Source organism: Malaya genurostris, chromosome 2 (genome assembly GCF_030247185.1).
Source record: "Malaya genurostris strain Urasoe2022 chromosome 2, Malgen_1.1, whole genome shotgun sequence".
In the NCBI taxonomy this organism is placed as follows: domain Eukaryota; kingdom Metazoa; phylum Arthropoda; class Insecta; order Diptera; family Culicidae; genus Malaya; species Malaya genurostris.
This window is the reverse complement of record NC_080571.1, coordinates 138,219,620-138,234,647: the sequence shown is the minus strand read 5'-3', so window position 1 is coordinate 138,234,647 and position 15,028 is coordinate 138,219,620. Positions and strand designations below refer to the sequence as shown.

Below are 15,028 nucleotides of genomic sequence, written 5' to 3'. Positions count from 1 at the left end.
CTTGGTTACTTCCCTTCAAAGTGGAAGTTAGTTAAAGTTATCCCAGTTTTGAAACCGGGGAAAGATCCTTCCCTTTCCAAGAGCTATCGGCCCATCAGCTTACTCTCTGCCCTATTCAAGCTGTTTGAAAAGTCAATACAAAGGCGAATTCTTGCTTTCGCAGATGAACAGGATATATTACTGGAAGAACAGTTTGGGTTCCGGAAAGGAAGATCCACCATCCACCAACTCACAAGGGTTAAGAACGTCATCCAGCAAAACAAATCAGTGTCCAAAACGACTGCCATGGCAATATTGGATATTGAAAAGGCATTCGATAATGTGTGGCACGATGGCCTGGTGTTTAAACTGCATCGGTATAATTTTCCCATGTATCTTATTAAAATTATCAAAAATTATCATGCAGATACAGCATTCTAGGTTTCTCTGAATAATGCACTTTCAGAAACATTTACTATTCCTGCTGGTGTACCCCAAGCAAGTATCCTAGGTCCCATTCTATACAACATTTCTACATCAGACATCCCACCTCTTCCGGGTGGTGGTATTCTGTCACAATTTGCTGATGATACTGCCATTCTTTACAAAGGTCGTGTCATTAATGCTCTGAAGAATAAACTACAGACAGGTCTGGACGCTTTAACGGAATATTTTACAAGCTGGAAAATTGTAATCAATGCAGCAAAAACTTAGGTCATCTTGTTTCCGCATTCAAGATCTCCAAAACTTGTTCCATCAGACGAATGCCGAATACGATTCGGTGATGAGGTCATCCAATGGTCCGACGAAGTTATCTATCTAGGACTCACCTTTGACAGACATCTAATATTCAGGTCACATGTTGACAAAATCGTTCAAAAATGCAGCATACTCGTTAGGTCTCTGTATCCGCTGATTTGTAGAACATCTAAACTGTGCCTGAAGAATCAGATGGCTGTCTATAAACAAATCATCTACCCCGCAATTGAATACGCAGTCCCTGTTTGGCGGGGCTGTGCACGAACACACAAACTTAGGCTTCAGCGCATTCAAAGTAAGATCTTAAAGATGATTCTAAATCTACCCCCTTGGACAAGGACTAGTGAAGTACATGAGATGGCCTCCCTGGATATACTAGAACAAAAATTCGAACAATACTGCACGAAATTTGAAGAAAGGTGCTCAATCTCTGAAATACAAATAATTCAAAATTTGTACGTATTAGGTTAGGGATAGTTATAAGTAGGTAGATATTTTATAAATAATTAAAATAAATATTATGATTAAACATTAGTATGTGAAACAGGAGTAACTAAAACGCCTATTAAGGGATCGTATGAACAAAAAAGATGAAAAGCCAAAGGGTCAAAACACTTGTACTGTAAAATGTTGATGTAATACACTAAAATAAGATTAATAAACAGATATTTATGCAAAAAAAAATGCGAAATTCGATCATTTCTTCTTGCGCGTTGGATGCAAGCAGACGTCGTGGGACCAGCAGCTTCGGAGAGTGCATCTTCTGCGTGGTTAAAAACCCTAAACGCTCAGGTCGCAACTCTTATTTGGACTTCAGTACTCAGGTGGAGCAGTCGGCAACGAAAGCAGACCTTTTGCATGGTATAAAGCCTCAAACGCTTAGGTCGTGCTTTCATTTGGACTTCAATCATCGGGAGCAGCGGTCTTCAATAATGAGAGCAGACCTTTTGCGTGGTGCCAAACCTCAAACGCTGAGGTCGTGCTCTCATTTGGACTTCAATCGTCAGGTGGAGCAGTCGTCAATGAAAGCAGACCTTTTGCGTGGTATAAAGCCTCAAACGCTTAGGTCGTGCTTACTTTGGACTTCAATCGTCGGGAGCAGCGGTCGTCAATAATGAGAGCAGATTTTAGTTCCGGAATATAGGTTTATAATTCAGAGCCAGCGTTCTGAAACTGGATTCTGGAACTATATTCCAGAACTGATTTCAGTTTCGAAATTATAGTTTTAGAATTGCAACTGATCTCTGAGTCTGTTCTTGAACTCAGGTCCAGTTCCTTATTCTAGAATTCTTCTATTCGGTTCTTTTTAGAACCATAATAATACTCTCAAAGAATTATGCAAAATTTTGCTTTACTGTACTCTATACAACCCATTTTGATGGTCGTGGAGAAAAATCGTCTTCAAGTTTCAGAGCTTAGTTCCGGAATATGGGTTTAGAATTCAGAGACTGTGTGCTGAACTGGATTCTGTGAAAAGATTCCGGAACTGATTTCAGTTTCGAAATTGTAGTTCTAGAACTAAAGTCCAACTGAATTCTGAGTCTGTTCTAAGTTCTGAATTTAGTTCTTGAACTCAGGTCCAGTTCCTAATTCCAGAATTCTACAAATAGGTTCTTTTTAGAACCATAATATTACTTCCAAAGAATTATGCGACATTTTACGTTACTGTACTCTATACGGCCCATTTTTCAACCACTTGTAGTTTGTAGTAGAACTTTCTGCTGATTTGCTAAATAAAATGCATAGCACCGACTTAGAAGGCATTAATGAAAGGTTCCTTTCAAAATCACCATTATTTTATCATGAAGAACTATACTGGTTATTTCGTAATATTTAATTGTTTGTCAGAATGTTTAATGTAACTAATCTGTAGTTTAGTTTAGAAGTATCGTTTCAAATTCTAGTAGTGAAAAAGAGGAAAGCTTGCACAACTCACACAATCGATCAACTAATTGATATTCGAAGGTATAAAGAAAGAGTGTCAGTTTTATTCGTATTCACGACATCCAGTTATGTCTCTGACATTACACACCCGTACTTTTTGTTCTACGCACGGAGAACCCTTTGATCATAAAATTGCGATATCGCAGTTTTTGATTTTTACGATAGTTGATTTAACTAATTTCATTTTGATTCAACCAATATGGTTTTTGATTTGCATATATTCATGTAGTTGAAAAATATGTTGTTTTGAATGCTGTCAAATGCCGGAGACAATTGAAAGCAAAACAATAATCGCAATGCGAAAGCAACAACTTTTTTAGTTGAAATCTGTTCTCGTCGCTCCAAAATGTCAATAAAAACAACATCGATAGTTAAAGCGTTTGGTGAAATTGTTTTCATTTGATTTGAGAAATTTATGATTCCATAACAAGTGTTTATCTAATAGCGGTGTTGTGATAAAGTTAACCTTGTTTAAGATGAAAAAGATTTGGTGAGAAATTAGAAAATGTTAAAGAATGATCATCTCGTAATCTTTCAGGTATGCGCAAAAATTTTATGCTTCAAATTCGATCATTGATTTACTTCCAGCAGACTGTTTTACTTCCAGCTGTTTGTTACCGATGATGATGTTCATGCATTAGCAATAAAACGCTTTTTGACATCAATTTAATTTATAAAAGTAACAGGAACGAAGGGTTTCAAACACACAAAACGCACTGCGTTTGAATGGCGCGTTTGAATTTCCGTCGCCGTTCCAATTCCCAGCGGTTGCTGCACCCAAGCTCATATAAATTGATTATCAGTGCACCCGTTTGAAGGCATCATCTTTCAATACTCATTTTAGGTCAGGTATTAGGCAAATCAATAACATCGTTCTAGTTGATTCAACTATTTGCAATGTCTAGAACAAATAAAACCTATTTTTCAACTAACAGAATTTTGTTTCAATAACAATTGTTGAAATTGAAAGGTATGTGTCCTCACTAATTGACAGCATTTTTTTTTCAAACAGTTAAATTAGTTATTTCAACCATCGTTTCTGCTAATCGAAAAACAAAAATGACAGTTTAGTTGAAACAACAATCGATTAGTTGTACCAAATTTTAACCAATCGAATTCATAAAATCAACTAATATTCTGGTTGAAATGGGATCGCGGGTGGTTCCGTGCGATACGTCTTCGATTCATCCTTTCATTAGCAGTTTATGTTGAACTGCTAATGCCCCGGATCCGCATAAACCATTTAGCAGACGTGAAGTAATTGCTATTTCATTGTCATATCTTTGTGCATCGTTATTGTTTTTTTTCGTTATCATACTTGTTCTTTCTATTAGTTAAATCTATTTTTTTTATTTATTTTTTGTCAATAAGTGTATCTGCGATATATTTATTCGTCTATCTCGTACACTTTTCCATTAATCGAGAAATTTTCATGCCGCCTAACCGTCTTTGTCTGTGGAAAGAAATTTTTTATTAGAGTAGCGGCATGCGAATGCTTGTTGCAGGTTATAATGAATCTTTTCTAAACCTTTTTCTAAACTATCCCGCAACTAGCTTCTATGCCGTGTTCATTTTAATGGTGTCTTACCATCCTTGCCTCCATAGCTTCGGAAGTCGTCCTTCCGTTCAATTATAGGAATAGCTTCTGAACTGGTAGGTTGTGTGGTGTCCATGCCGCAGCTTCTCTCTCCCACTTCCCGAGCTGGTTCTTCCGGTGCGTGTTCCTGTTTTGTCGTGAATACGACTTACTTTACTATGGGGCGCCTTTTAAAAATTTACCCTCTGACAGAGTGATAAGTTTTTGATCGTGAATATCTCTTGTTGTATCGAACGAATCAACATAATTTTTGCTACATGTCATCGTAAATATGATCACAATTTTATGATAAAATTTTCAGTTGTGTGGTATAATCTCAAATAATTCATAAGGCGCTTTTACCTTTCTCGTATTTTTAAAGCTCATGACTCAGTGATCTGTAAAAGGATTTATATAATCTAACTACCAATAGAATCGAAATTTTTCAACTTAAACGAGTATAGCAACAGCATTGAAGTATTTCAATAGCACACTATTGAAAAACCTGTCTCATTTGACCCATGTCAACACCTGCTAATCAGAACGCATTCTGACTAAGAGAGCAAAATATCTGCAGCTGTACAACAAATCGTTCGAGACAAATGTTCCTAACAGTGCTCAATATCGTAGTGAGTTCCACAATTTGGTCCTTCTGAAAGGAAGGAATGAATCCCGTACAGCATCCTGATAGTTTCTTTCAATGAAATGCAAATCCAAAATGAAATAATCGACATTAGAATTCCGTATGCGGCTATTTTATAGCCGTTAGGATCGCCCATTAGTGAAAAAGCTACAAACGAAATCACGTAAAAAGAAACTTCTTAACAAAAATTGAATCAGTTTGGATTCTATCACCACTGCGAGCAGATGTATATCGTGTCGTTTGCAAAGCTAGTTTCGCTTTCGACAAGAGCGATTACGTCACAGCTGCTAGTCGTTTACATTGTTGAAGAAACAACGAAAAGAGGCATCACACAAAATCAGCCGTTCTAATGGCTCTAAAAGTTTTCTTAAGAACTATAAGGATTTCCTCCTCGCAAATCGAAGGTAAATTTCCTCAGTTTAGTGGAAATCTACAACAGTTTGATTAGATTTGTGCACTTTTCGCTGTGTGAAATTCACAGTAATCGAGATCAAGCGAAGCCTTCTTTGTTTTTGTGAAAAATGTGAAAAAGGGGAATGCTTGCATAATTCATACAATTGATGAACTAATTGGTATTCAGAAGTGTTAAGGAACATGTCAGTTGTTTTCGTATTCACGATATGGGACTTTTCGTTTCTGCTTTCACATTAATCTATTTACAGCAGAGGCTAATTAATTGACTTGTTTTCCTGGTGAAATGAGAACACAGAAAACAAAACAAATTGCAAGTCTCAAATTCAGAACACTAGCGTGCGATTAAATCAACTTTTACCTGTTTGTGAAGATCCCAACGTCAATATTACTGGAAAGTGGTCGGCAGAGAGCTCGTTGAAGACAACCGGAGAGCTGTCTATGGCGATGTTGCTGATGAATATATCCAAAATGGAATGAACTCCCGATCTGGAGAGTCGCATTGATGGTTCGTTCAACTCTCGCGATGGCAGTCTTCTCGCCTTGATGGCCAGCAAGCGAATGAGAGTTGCTACCTGAGCGTTTGAGGTTTTACCCACACAGAAGGTGCACTCTCCGTCGCTGCTGGTTGATGGTTTAACTCTCACGACGTCTGCTACCATCGAACGCACGAAAAAAAATGATCGATTTTCATTTTTTTTGCATAAATATCTGTTTATTAATCTTATTTTTGTGTATTACATCAACATTTTACGGTACAAGTGTTTTGACCCTTTGGCCTTTCATGTTTGTTGTTCATACGATTCGTTATTAATATTAGGTGTTTTAGTTACTCTTGTTTTACATACTAATGTTTAATCATAATATTTATTTTAATTATTTATAAAATATCTACCTACTTATAACTATCCCTAACCTACTACGTACAAATTTTGAATTATTTGTATTTCAGAGATTGAGCACTTCTCTTCAAATTTCGTGCAGTATTGTTCGAATTTTTGTTCTAGTATATCCAGGGAGGCCATCTCATGTACTTCACTAGTCCTTGTCCAAGGGGGTAGATTTAGAATCATCTTTAAGATCTTACTTTGAATGCGCTGAAGCCTAAGTTTGTGTGTTCGTGCACAGCCCCGCCAAACAGGGACTGCGTATTCAATTGCGGGGTAGATGATTTGTTTATAGACAGCCATCTGAGTCTTCAGGCACAGTTTAGATGTTCTACAAATCAGCGGATACAGAGACCTAATGAGTATGCTGCATTTTTGAACGATTTTGTCAACATGTGACCTGAATATCAGATGTCTGTCAAAGGTGAGTCCTAGATAGATAACTTCATCGGACCATTGAATGACCTCATCACCGAATCGTATTCTGCATTCGTCTGATGGAACAAGTTTAGGAGATCTTGAATGTGGAAACAAGATGACCTGAGTTATTGCTGCATTGATCACAATTTTCCAGCTTGTAAAATATTCAGTTAGAGCGTCCAGACCTGTCTGTAGTTTATTCTTCAGAGCTTTGTAAAGAATGGCAGTATCATCAGCAAATTGTGACAGAACACCACCACCCGGAAGAGGTGGGATGTCTGATGTAAAAATGTTGTATAGAATGGGACCTAGGATACTTCCCTGGGGTACACCAGCAGGAATAGTAAATCTTTCTGAAAGTCCTGGAATGCTCTATCTGCAAGATAATTTTTGATAATTTTAATAAGATACATGGGAAAATTATACCGATGCAGTTTAAACACCAGGCCATCGTGCCACACATTATCGAATGCCTTTTCAATATCCAATATTGCCATGGCAGTCGTTTTGGACACTGATTTGTTTTGCTGGATGACGTTGTTAACATTTGTGAGTTGGTGGATGGTGGATGGATCTTCCTTTCCGGAACCCAAACTGTTCTTCCAGAAATGTATCCTGTTCATCTGCGAAAGCAAGAATTCGCCTTTGTATTGACTTTTCAAACAGCTTGAATAGGGCAGAGAGTAAGCTGATGGGCCGATAGCTCTTGGAAAGGGAAGGATCTTTCCCCGGTTTCAAAACTGGGATAACTTTAGCTAACTTTCACTTTGAAGGGAAGTTACCAAGCTCCTAGCACCTGTTAAAAATTTTAGCTAAGAAGACAAATGAGCGAATACTCAAATGTTTCAGCTCAATGTTGAATGTGTTGTCGAAACCGGGGGCCTTCATATTTTTGGATTTTTTCATAATAGCCATCAGCTCATTCGCAGTGACTCTACTTTCCTCCGGAACCAAGCTATCTGATTGGTCAACCTCAGCTACGCTATCAGCAACGGCTCTTTCATGTGGACTAACAATGTTGAGTCCTAAATTGTGAGAACACACGAACTGCTGGCCTAGCGCATTTGCCTTCTCTGCTGGAGTGATTAAAGTTATTCTTTCAGCTGCGTCCTGGGGTGACATCAGAGGAGGAATAGGCTTCGGTTTTTTCTTAAGCGGTGTACAATATTAGGCACACTTTACCCTATAACTCCGGAACCGGAAGTCGGATCCAAATGAATTTCAGTAATTCCGTATGGGACCGAAAGACCTTTCATTTGAATCTAAGTCTGTGGAAATCAATCAAACCATCGCTGAGAAAAGTGAGTAAGATCCGTTTTGGTATATATGACCACTATTTCCGGTACTTCCGGACAAGGATACCGGGAACCAGGATAGCCGGAACCGGTTTGTTTAGTTGTCTACTGATAATGACTATCGATTTGTGTAGTTTTTAGACCAGTTTAGCAAATTATTTACGTCTTTTATTTCGCCGGTCTAAGTGACACTGTACTATATTGAACACACTTTACCCTATAACTCCGGAACCGGAAGTCAGATGCGGATGAAATTCAGGAATTCCGTATGGGACTGGAAGACTTTTCATATGAATCCAAGTTTGTGGAAATCGGTCAAACCACCGGTGAGCAAAGTGAGTGAGATCCATTTTGTGGTATATATGACCAGTAATGAAACGTGCCGGATATTTATTTCATGGTCCGTTAAGAAATATCCTTGAACGAAGTTGAATGAGCTGTCTTGTCAGTGATTTCAAATAACAGAACTTCCTAAAAAACTGTCTGGAGCAGTCGATGAATATCGAGAACACAACTCTTTCTTCAGCTTCGAATAGTACGATTCACAACTATTCTTTTGTAAAAACAAACTCCGTGATATGTCTAAGTTAAAATATTATTTCTTGTGTTTTTTCAGCTGTCTCGTTTTCTTCCTTGTTGCAGATTTGATGTACGCTTTTAAAAAAAATTATAAGTTTTCACATGACTTTTATTAAACATAATCAGCATGCGATTAATAGAAAAATGTAATGAATATTAAAATTATGTTGGCTTAAGTTTTATTGACTTTTCGCATAACTTGTATATGGTATGTTCATCAATATCATAAAGATCATGAAGATAAAAAATTTATTGAAAATCATTTAGATTTTATGTGGAGTTCCATTAAAGGTCATAAGTTGTAGTGTGTCTTTTAAGTTATGTAACGAGTTAGGTTTCATCGGTTTTCAATATACATTATACGGAATATTCTTATAACTTTCATTATGGTAACGTCTGTTTAGATTTAACGTACACTTTAAATAAAGACTATAAGTTTCCATATAACCTCGATAATTTATATTCTGCATACGATTCATATGACAAATCTGATGAAAATAAGTAAGATTTTCATTTCAGTGTAGAATTTGAAAAGATACACCTAAAGTAAAGTACTCAAATGAACCTTTTTTGCGGTAGCAAGCTTTGTGTTTTGCTTGGAGGTGCCTCGATCGTACCATAATCAAAGATAAACTCAAGATGGAATAGTCTACGATTTCTCAAGTACCATTCAAATAGGACCCCTCGATGATTTCGGTTCACTGTCAGTTGTACTTCAATTATTATTTAAAACAAAACAACAAGCGTCGAATCGCTACATGCGTCGTAACTATGACAGTGTTTGTTTATATAGAATTAACCTTAAGTTGCAATACGATAGAAATTGCAGTTTTCCGCTGCATATCGAGTGGATGTTGCAACAGGAAAACAAAAATCAATTAGAATTATTGCTAAGAATCTATTCAATTTGCAATATTCTTATCTTAAGAAGCATTAAAGCGAATGGATGTTGCAACATATTTTGTGCGGTATGTTTACTTCCTTCCAAACTTGTATTGTTGCTATGGAATGTTACCGTCATTTTCAAATGTTTATCGACGCTTTTTAACGAAGGGTCAACAAAATTACACCATTACTAAGTTCACTGGTTCACGATTACTGGTTCGATAATTTTCGATGAATCGTATGGGACATTGTAATCTTGAGTTTATCCGACGACGTTTATCTTTGCCATAATCAACACCTTGATTACGACAACCAAATTCGAAATGAATGGGTTCTGAATCAGTTCTATGCAATTTGATAGTTACTTTCAGTGAAAGCAACTACCAAATTGCTGCACGGGATTAATGTATGGCATTCAGAAGGGTGTAATTCTCTAAGATATTAAACACTGTTTCACGCTTTATACTTGGTTTGTTCTTACCGATGTTGGTGGAAGAATCTCACCTCGACATCTAATTCCGTCTGAAGCAGTAGAAGAAATGAATAATTTTCAATCAAAGTTTACCTTTTGTACTCGTCCATTAGATAGTCGGAACTGATATGTGCCTGACTACCTCAAAACCGTCGTCCGGGTGCGAAAAAGGCAAACAAGCTTGTTAATTTTTCTTATAATTTTCAAAAGTTTTAGATAAGTTTGTTTTTCAGTTATTTATGGTCATCTCACGCTGCTGAAAATTTAATTACAAACTGCTGATCATATTTCCGATTGCTTGTAGAATATATTATGTTGTTGGGTTAAGTATATTAAGAGATATTCGCGAAAAAGTTCTGTCCATTCTTGTACAGGGTAAATTTTGAAAAGGCACCCCATAGTAAAATAAGTCGTATTCACGACAAAAGAAATAATATTAAAAAGAGGGGTCAGTTGAGAATCAAAGGGGAACCGAAATCCTGAGGGTAATTGAAATAAGGAAAAATATGATACAGTTATAACAAAAATTAACAGTAAAAATCATACAATGATACGTTGACATAAGAATTCAACGAAAAACTTAACACCCAAGTGTAAAAGAAACACTGAATAATGTAAAAGTATGAAAAAATTACCAAGAAGGGATAAATAACATTGAAATAAATACAAGCAATAGTAAGTCAAAATGGATTAAGTATAACATGAGAAAGCATAAGCGCAAACAAAAGGATATTAAAAACTGTTGTAACGAGTACAGAATTAGAATATATATTTTTGTAAATAATAGTTAGTAGGTTAATGATTTTTAATAATAACGTTTCCAGACTCTTGTATTAAAATTTAATATAGTATAATAAATATACGAAACGATATTAAAAGAGGTTCACAAAATCGAATCCCTCCGTTATGATGAAAAAGCTCTAAGTAAAAGATTTGCCATAAGCATCAGCAGCTGATTTCCCACCGTTCTTAGTACGCGCCAATTGCTTTCTGCTTTGCCTAGCGTCGCAGCCAATGGGGTGTTTGTTTAGGTTACCGAAAGAGGTCGTCGACCTTTACAAAATTCATGACCACGTTAATCTTTCGGGAGAATGCTCTGTTTCACTCTAATGACTGGTCTGGCAGAGGGTTGGTTTGATTGGGGTTGTTCGCAGAAACGAGATGCGATCATGCGACTGGGGAAGTTCGGGATGATCAATGTAAACTCGGAACTTCGTTCGATGAAATCTCGGCTGCAGTAAACTGGTGGAGCGCAGCGATCGTTGTGAAGCACGGAAATCAAGTAGAGACAGAATCTTCGAAGAGTCGATATCACCGTTAATCAGTTTTGCCACGAAAACAGCTTGCTAAATTTTTCTGCGTCTTTCTAATGAGTCGAGTCCGATCAGTCGACAGCGATCGGGATACGGTGGGAGCTCAAGCGGATTACTCCAAGAAAGGTTTCTTAGAGCATGACGAATAAATCTTTTCTGTACGCGTTCAATCCGTAAGTTCCAAATCAGCTGATACGGATTCCAAATTAGGCTAGCATTTTCCAGTATAGGACGAATCAAGGAGCAATATAACGCTTTCAAGCAATGCGGATCTTTGAAGTCCCGCCCGATCTTCGCAATGAAACCTAATTGCCGTGTTGCCTTTGAAATTATAGATGAACGATGTAGATTGAAGGTAAGCTTAGCATCTAACAAAACACCAAGATCATTAACATGATCAACTCTCTGGAGTTTTTGTCCATCAATTTCATAATCGAATCGAATTGGATTCAGTATTCGGTGGAACGTTATGACCTGGCATTTTGCAATGCTGACAATAAGCCAGTTTCTATGACACCAGGCGACGAATGTATCAAGAAGATTTTGAAGCCGGATGCAGTCGTCGATAGAACGAACTTCGAGATACAATTTCAAATCATCGGCATATACTAATCTGCAACCAACACCGAGAAGCGAAACAGCATCATTGAAGAACAGCAAAAACAAAAGTGGACCCATATTACTGCCTTGAGGAACTCCCGATAGATTTGAAAACGGAGATGATACACAGGAGCCTAGCTTTATTCGCAAAACTCTATCACATAAGTAAGAGCAAAGCCATTCAATAAACTTTTGTGTTGCACCCAGCCGCGAAATCTTGCACAAAAGTATTCTGTGGTCAATTCGGTCGAAAGCTGCTTTAAGGTCAGTGTATACTGCATCAACTTGTATTCTCTTCTCCAAACCCGAGATACAAGTAGAAGTGAAATCTAAGTGATTCGTGCTGACCGAACGACCTGGCATAAATCCATGCTGATCAGAGGAGATGTATTTTTTTGTAAGAAAAAGTACCTCAGTGCTCACAATTATTTCAAATAGCTTAGATGCAGCAGATAAATTCGTTATGCCTCTGTAATTCCTTACGTCAATACGATCACCGCTCTTGTATACAGGAAACATAAAAGACTGCTTCCAAGTCACTGGAAAAATTCCTTGCTAAAATGATTTGGTAAATATAGTGCACAAAGGATCAGCTAAAACAGAAGCACAGTGACTATACACCACAGTAGGAATACCATCTGGTCCGGGCGAAAACGATCGTTTTAACTTTTTCGCTGCGGCAACAATCATAACGGGAGTAATCAAAAATGAGTCAATGTGCGCTATATTCTCAGGAACATCCACCGCGGCGGTCTCCGCTTCAATACCGGAGGCAGTATTTTCAGCAAACACAGAAGCAAAGAACTTTGCGAACAGATCACATGAGTCCAACGTTGACATGGATTCAACACCATCGAGACAAACTTTTGAAGGCATCGATGAGCACTTGCGTTTCGAGTTTACAAAAGTCCAGAAAAATTTAGGATTCCGTCGAAGATCAGTTTGAATCCGCATAACGTAGGCTTTGTACAACCCCGCGTTTAATTTACGATAATTTTCACTGGAACTTTTAAATATTCGCTTTGTTTCAGAGCTATGCCAGCGACGATGTCTGCGCTGCCAAATATTGCGGGTACGTTTTAATCTACGAAGCCGTACAGTGGTCCAAGGAGGGCTCATTGGCCGTTCAACAAAAGGCAAATTTGAACTCAGCCATTGAATCAATGTGTTACAGAAAAAGGATGTCATTTTATTTACGTTATCGATTTTTTGTGCAGGAATGCGCCTTTAATTATGCAGCAGGTACAGCACAGCAAGAAAACGGTTCGTCGATTGTTTATTGTTTAACTACAACGAAGGCAGCAAAAAGAATAGCCGTATGCACGACACAAATGAACGTAAATCACCACTCGATTGGCACTTGGCGGTTAAGAATAACACCTTGTCCAAATCCGGACAGTACACTGTCATTCACTGATAAAAACACTTAGTGATAAACTAACGCGGGAACGGTTAAAAACTGCAAAAATACGGTATGTAAAAAACATGCATGTAAATATTTGTTGTGAAGTTCATGCGCATGGGGTCACTATTGACGACCCTACCCTACCGCACGGAACCACCCGCGATCCCATTTCAACCAGAATATTAGTTGATTTTCTGAATTCGATTGGTTAAAATTTGGTACAACTAATCGATTGTTGTTTTAACTAAACTGTCATTTTTGTTTTTCGATTAGCAGAAACGATGGTTGAAACAACTAATTTAACTGTTTGAAAAAAAAATGCTTTCAATTAGTGAGGACACATACCTTTCAATTTCAAAAAATATTTTAGTTGAAATAACTGGTGTTGTTATTGAAACAAAATTCTGTTAGTTGAAAAATAAATCGGTTTTATTTGTTTGTTTGTTTTGAGATCAGTAAAGATCTAAATTCTAAAAAAAATACTTCTGATTCGATCGGAAATGATTGATGTAGAAAAACGTTTTTAATCAGCAAAAGTGCCCGGAGGGGCGAGTGAATTAGCGAAATTATTAAATTTACCTGAAATGATGCCTTCAAACGGTTGAACTAAAGTTATGCACTGATAATTTTAGTCAATTTATAGCTTGTGTGTATCAACCGCTGGGAATTGGAATTTTGCGACGGCAATTCAAACGCGCCTTCAATCGCAGCGCGTTCTGTGCGTTTGAAACCCTTCGCTCCTGTTACTTTTATAAATTAAATTCATGTCAAAAAGCGTTTTATTGCTAATGCATGAACATCATCATCGGTAACAAACAGCTGGAAGTAAAACAGTCTGCAGGAAGTAAATAATGATCGAATTTGAAGTATAAAATTTTTGCGCATACCTGAAAGATTACGAGATGATCATTCATTAACATTTTCTAATTTGTCACCAAATCTTTTTCATCTCAAACGAGGTTAACTTTATCACAACACCGCTGTTAGATAAACACTTGTTATCATAAAATTCTCAAATCGAATGAACACAATTTCACTAAACGCTTTAACCATCGATGTTGTTTTCATTGACATTTTGAAGCGACGCGAACAGATTTCAACTAAAAAAGTTGTTGATTTTGCATTGCAATTATTGTTTTGCTTTCAACTGTCTCCGGCATTTGACAGCATTCAAAACAACATATTTTTCAACTACTTGACTATATGCAAATCAAAAACCATTTTGGTTGAATCAAAAAGAAATTAGTTAAATCAATTATCGAAAAAATCAAAAACTGCGATATCGCAATTTTATGATCGAAGGGTTCTCCGTGCGTCTAATCTGCATATCAAGATATATAATATTTAAAGAAATTGCCAAGTGATTTTGCACAATGGAGATAAGAGGCACACGAGTGAGGTAAACAATGAACACCGAAAGCACGCACCGCAGACAATAAATAAATCGCCAGTTAGGATAGATGAAGGAATGGTGAAATAATGAAAATAGCTAGCTAGCGCAGAATAGAGAGTGAACAGAGAACACGATCGGGGAAACTGATAGAGGCCAATAAATGTTGGATTTTGTTATTTTGTAAAACCCTTTTTTTGTGATTTGATGAACAGGGTCCGGCACTCGAAGTGTAACCAACTTCAGACCTTCGAGCCTGGCGTCAAGGTAAATGCGACATATTATCGGGAAAGTATTCTGGAGGTTGCTTTGAAGCCGTGGGCAGACAAACATTTCGGTGGCAGACCATGGACGTTTCAGTAGGACTCGGCACCGTCTCACAAAGCTCGAGTGAACCAAGAATGGCTGAAAAACAACGTTCCGAACTTCATCACGTCCACACAATGGCTCTTGAATTCACCAGATGCGAA

General features: G+C 37.4%; 1 protein-coding gene across 15 annotated transcripts in view; it reads left to right on the top strand.

The window, feature by feature from the left end:
- LOC131430107 (regulating synaptic membrane exocytosis protein 2) overlaps positions 1 to 15,028 on the top strand; it is a 1,567,561-nt gene that overhangs the window by 852,762 nt on the left and 699,771 nt on the right. The gene's annotated exons all lie outside the window — the stretch shown is intronic.